Source organism: Sapajus apella, unplaced genomic scaffold (genome assembly GCF_009761245.1).
Source record: "Sapajus apella isolate SASKATOON/1434 unplaced genomic scaffold, GSC_monkey_1.0 scaffold186, whole genome shotgun sequence".
Classification (NCBI taxonomy): domain Eukaryota; kingdom Metazoa; phylum Chordata; class Mammalia; order Primates; family Cebidae; genus Sapajus; species Sapajus apella.
Genome location: NW_022437126.1, coordinates 674,434 through 680,160, shown reverse-complemented (window position 1 = coordinate 680,160; position 5,727 = coordinate 674,434).

Here is a 5,727-nt window from a genome sequence, read left to right as displayed (position 1 = left end):
CTGGAGTGCAATGGCGCGATCTCGGCTCACCGCAACCTCTGCCTCCTGGGTTCAGGCAATTCTCCTGCCTCAGCCTCCTGAGTAGCTGGGATTACAGGCACGCGCCACCATGCCCAGCTAATTTTTTGTATTTTTAGTAGAGACGGGGTTTCACCATGTTGACCAGGATGGTCTCGATTTCTTGACCTCGTGATCCACCCGCCTCGGCCTCCCAAAGTGCTGGGATTACAGGCTTGAGCCACCGCGCCCGGCCTAATTTTTGTATTTTTTAAGTAGAGACGGGGTTTCACCATGTTGGCCAGGATGGTCTCGATCTCCTGACCTTCTGATCCGCCCGCCTCAGCCTCCCAAAGTGCTGGGATTACAGGCGTGAGCCACCGTGCCTGGCCTATTTATTAATTTTTGAGACAGGGTTTCACAGTGTTGCCACGGCTGCAGTGCTGCCATTACAGCTCACTGCAGCCTTGAACTCCCAAGCTGAAGCAATTCTCCCACTTCAGCCTCCCGAGTAGCTGGGACTACAGGTCCACACCATCACACCCAGCTAATTTTAAAATTTTTTGTAGAGCTGGAGTCTCACTGTGTTGCCCAGGCTGATCTTAAACTCCTGGACTTAAGCAATCCTCCCACCTCAGCCTCCCAAAGTGCTGGGATTACAGGCATTAGCCATTGCTGCTGGCCTTTAAATCACTTTTTTTATTTTTATTTTTGAGACAAGACAGGGTCTTGCTTTGTCATCCAGGCTGGAGTGCAATTGCACAATCTCAGCTCACTGCAATCTCTGCCTCCTGGGTTCAAGTGATTCTCCTGCCTCAGCCTCAGGAGGACGTGGGACTACAGGTGTGTGCCACCATGCCCGGCTAATCTTTGGATTTTTAGTAGAGGCAGGTTTTCACCATTGTTGGCCAGGCTGGTCTCAAACTCCTGACCTCAGGTGATCTACCCACCTCAGCCTCCCAAAGTGCTAGGATTATAGGTGTGAGCCACCACGCCAGGCTTAATTTTTGTATTTTTATTTATTTATTTATTTAGACAGAATCTTGCTCTGTCATCCAGGCTGGAGTGCAAATATGCAATCTCTGCTCACTGCAACCTCTGCCTCCCAGGTTCAAGGGATTCTCGTACCTCAGCCTCCTGAATAGCTGGGATCATAGGCATGCATCACCACACCAGGCTAATTTTTTTAAAATACTTTTTTTGTAGAATTGGGATTTTGCCATGTTGCCCAGACTTGTCATGAACTCCTGGCCTCAAGTGATCCACCCACCTCAGCCTCCCAAAGTGCTGGGATTACAGGTGTGAGCCACTGAGCCTAGCCTATGTTTTTAATTTTTATTTTTTGCTGCTTTTCAAAGAACAGGGTGTGCCATAGACGGTGTGCCATGGGTTAGTCGGCTAAATTACTTTTTTTTTAAAAAAAAAAAAAAAAAGGAAAATTAGTTCATTTCCCAACCATCATGGGAGTAATTAATTCCTGCAAGAATCATCAGTGGATGCTGCAGGTTACAGGCCAGAGTTTGAGAAGAAACAGGGTATTTACATAGTATCAAAGTATCTCTCCACAAAAGTGCTTCTTAGTTACAAAGTAAAAAACAGCATCTCCACAGTGGGGAAACATGGTGGATTCCACCTTAACCAAGGATCAAAGTTAACAGGCCCAGTAAGGGTGAAATTGATATAATGTGTTTCCTGATATGATGCACCAAGAGAGATACAACATCACTTGTGTAATATTCCTGCCAGAAAAACATAATCCAACACAGTCTTGTGAAAACGTCTGATAAATTGAGGGAAATGCTACATAATTACTGGACTATAATTTTCAAAAATATCAAATTTGTGAAAAAGAAAGGTTAAGGAACTAAAGCAAATTAAAGTGATATGGTCCTGGATTGGATCCTGGACAGGAAAAAATAATATAATAACTATAAAGAACATTTTAGGACAGCTGGCCAAATGGGAATATGGACTATGGACTGGATATCAGTATTGTATCAATATTAAATTTCCTAAAATCAACAACTGTACTGTAGCATATAAGGAAATGTCTGTTTTAGGAAACACATACTGAAATATTTGGTGGTGAAGAAACATAATGTCTCCAACTTATTCTCAAATGGTTCCAAAAAAAAAAACTTAAGAGACAGAATGATCAAGCAAATGAGACAAAATGTTAACACATGGTGAATCTGGGAAAAGGGCATGCAGTTCTTTGTACTATTCTTGTATTTTTTTTCTGTCTTAAATCATACAAAAATAAAATCTTAACAAAAATGCTAATGTCTGGGACTCACCCTCCCCCCGCAATTTCTTATTTTACTTTATAAATTCATTTTTATTTATTTATTTATTTATTTGTTTGTTTATTTATTTTGAGGCAGGGTCTTGCCCTGTCGCCTAGGCTGGAGTGCAGTGGTGCAATCTCAGCTCACTGCAACCTCCACCTCCCGGGCTCAAGTGATCCTCCCACTTCAGCCTCCCAGTAGCTAGGATTACAGGCACCCGCCAGCACACCCAGCTAATCTTTGTATTTTTAGTAGAGACAGAGTTTCACCATGTTGGCCAGTCTGGTCTTGAACTCCTGGCTTAGGTCCACTCTCACAGCTGAGAGAGAGTCAATGACACCAAAAATTCTAAGGACGAGGTAAGAGTAGTTTATTAAAAGAAAAAAAGAAGTAAAAGATAAATGGATTTTTTACAGACCTCCAACTAATGTCTTCTACACAAATTCTTTAGAGATGAGCTACTGGCACATAGGCTCACACACCTGTAATCCCAGCACTTTGGGAGGTGGAGGCACGTGGATCACTTGAGGTCAGGAGTTCAAGATCAGCCTGTGCAACATGGCAAACTTCATCTCTACAAAAAACAAAAACAAAAATTAGCTTGGCATGTTGACACAAGCCTATAGTCCCAGATACTAGGGAGGCCCAGGTGGGAAGATTATTTGAGCCTGGGAGGTGGAGGTTGCAGTGAGCCACGATCATGCCATTCCACTGCACTCCAGTCTGGTAACAGAGTGGGACTCTGTAAAAAAATTTAAAAAAAAGAAAGAAAAAGAAGAAGGAAAGAAAGAAAGAAAGAAAGAGAGAGAGAGAGAGAGAGAGAGAGAGAGAGAAAGAAGGAAAGAAAAGAAAGGAAGGAAGGAAGGAAGGAAGGAAGGAAGGAAGGAAGGAAGGAAGGAAAGAAAGAGAGAGAAGAGAAAAGAACTATACTAGAGAACTGGATTAGGGGCCAGGCACAGTGGCTCACACCTGTAATCCCAGCACTTTGGGAGGCCAAGGAAGGTGGATCACCTGAGGCCAGTTCAACACCAGCCTAGCCAACATGGTGAAACCCTGTCTCTACAAAAATACAAAAATTAGCTGGGCTTGGTGGCAGGCACCTGTAGTCCCAGCCACTCAGGAGGCTGAGGCAGGAGAATCGATTGAACCCGGGAGGCAGAGGTCGCAGTGTGACAAGATTGTGCTACTGCACTCCAGCCTGGATGACAGAGTGAGACTCCACCTCAAAAAATAAAATAAATAACAATGTGGTGGGGGTAGGGGGCAGCCAGTGAGCCGGGAGTACTAATTGATCAGGTCAGAGATTAAAATATGGGAAGTTGAAGCTGTCTTTTTGCCCTTCGTTAGTTCCTGGGTGGGGGCCACAGGATCAGATGGGCCAGTTTACTGATCTGGGTGGTGCCAGCTGATCCATCAAGTGCAGGATCTGCACAATATCTCAAGCACTGATCTTAGGAACAGTTTAGCAAGGGTCAGAGTCTTGTAGCCTCCAGCTACATGACCCCTGAACCATCATTTCTTTCTCTTTTTCTTTTTTTTTTTTTTTGAGGTGGGGGATCACCTGAAGAAGTTCCAGACCAGCCTGACCAACATGGTGAAACCCCATCTCTACTAAAAATACAAAAAAATTAGCCAGGCGTGGTGGTGGATGCTTGTAATCTCAGCTACTCCGAAGGCTGAGGCTTGAGAATCGTTTGAAACTGGGAGGCGGACGTTGCAGTGAGCCGAGATCACACCACTGTACTCCGCCTGAGGGACAAGAATAAGACTATGTCTCAAAAAAATAAATAAATAGGCTGACTCTAGGCACACTGCCTATGAGTTAGCCCTGCTCCGCAAGAAGCAGTAAATAAATAAGCAAACTATAAACTATAAACTAAGTTCCTCTCAAAGTTAATTCAGACTACGCCCAGGAAGGAACAAGCACAGCTTAAAGGTTAGAAGCAAGATGGAGTTGGTTAGAGTAGATCTCTTTCACTGTCTCAGTTGTAATTTTGCAAAGGTGGTTTCAATAACAGGAAGAATGTTAAGGATTTTATTTATTTAATTTAGAGACAGGGTCTCACTCTGTCACCCAGGTTGGACTGCAGAGGTGCAATCATGGCTCATTGCATCCTCGACCTCCCAGGCTCAAGCAATACTCCTACCTCAGCCTTGGAGCGCCTGGGAGATGGAGACAGGAGGACTGCTCGAGCTCAGGAGTTTGAGACCAGCCTAGGTAACATAGTGAGACCCTATCTCTACAAAATATTTGAAAAATAGCTGGACATGGTTGCACACACCTGTGGTCCCAGCTCGTCAGGAGGCTGAGGTGGGAAGGCCACTTGAGCCTGGGAGGTTGAGGCTGCAGTGAGCCATGATGGCACCACCACTGTACTCCAGCCTGGGTGACAAAGTGGGACTCTGTCTCAAATCAAACCAAACCAAACCAACAAAAAACTCAAAAAGCTATTTCCAAAATGGCACCACATCCAGATAGGTTTATAGATGAATTCCACCAATCTACATAGAACAGAAAATCCCATGATCTATAACTGTTCCAGAAAATATGGTTTTCCAATTTATTTTACAAGGCTAGCATAGCCCTGATCATAAAACAAAACAAACAGACAAACAGACAAAGATCCCCAAAAGAAATCTATAAGCCACTCCTATTCTCTAACTTAGATGCAGAATTTCTTTTTTTTTTTTTTTGAAATTGAGTTTCACTCTTGTTGCCCAGACTGGAGTACAATAGTGTGATCTCAGCTCACTGCAGCCTCAGCCTCCCGAATTGAAGCAATTCTCCTGAATAGCCTCCCGAGTAGCTGGGATTACAGGCATGAGCCACCACATCTGGCTAATTCTTGTATTTTTAGTAGAGATGAGGCTTATCCTTGTTGGTCAGGCTGGTCTCAAACTCCCAACCTCAAGTGATCCACCTGCCTTGGCCTCCCAAAGTGCTGGGATTATAGGCGTGAGCCACCGCACCCAGCCAGATGCAAAAGTTCTAAATAAAATGTGAGCAGGCAGGCACAGTGGCTCATGCCTGTAATACAAGCACTTTGGGAGGCCAAGGCGGGTGGATCACAAGGTCAAGAGATCAAAACCATCCTGGCCAACGTGGTGAAACCTATCTCTACTAAAAATACGAAAATTAGGGCCGGGTGCGGTGGCTCAAGCCTGTAATCCCAGTACTTTGGGAGGCCGAGGCGGGTGGATCACGAGGTCAAGAGATCGAAACCATCCTGGTCAACATGGTGAAACCCCGTCTCTACTAAAAATACAAAAAATTAGCTGGGCATGGTGGCGCGTGCCTGTAATCCCAGCTACTCAGGAGGCTGAGGCAGGAGAATTGCCTGAACCCAGGAGGCGGAGGTTGCGGTGAGCCGAGATCGCGCCATTGCACTCCAGCCTGGGTAACAAGAGTGAAACTCCGTCTCAAAAAAAAAAAAAAAAAAAA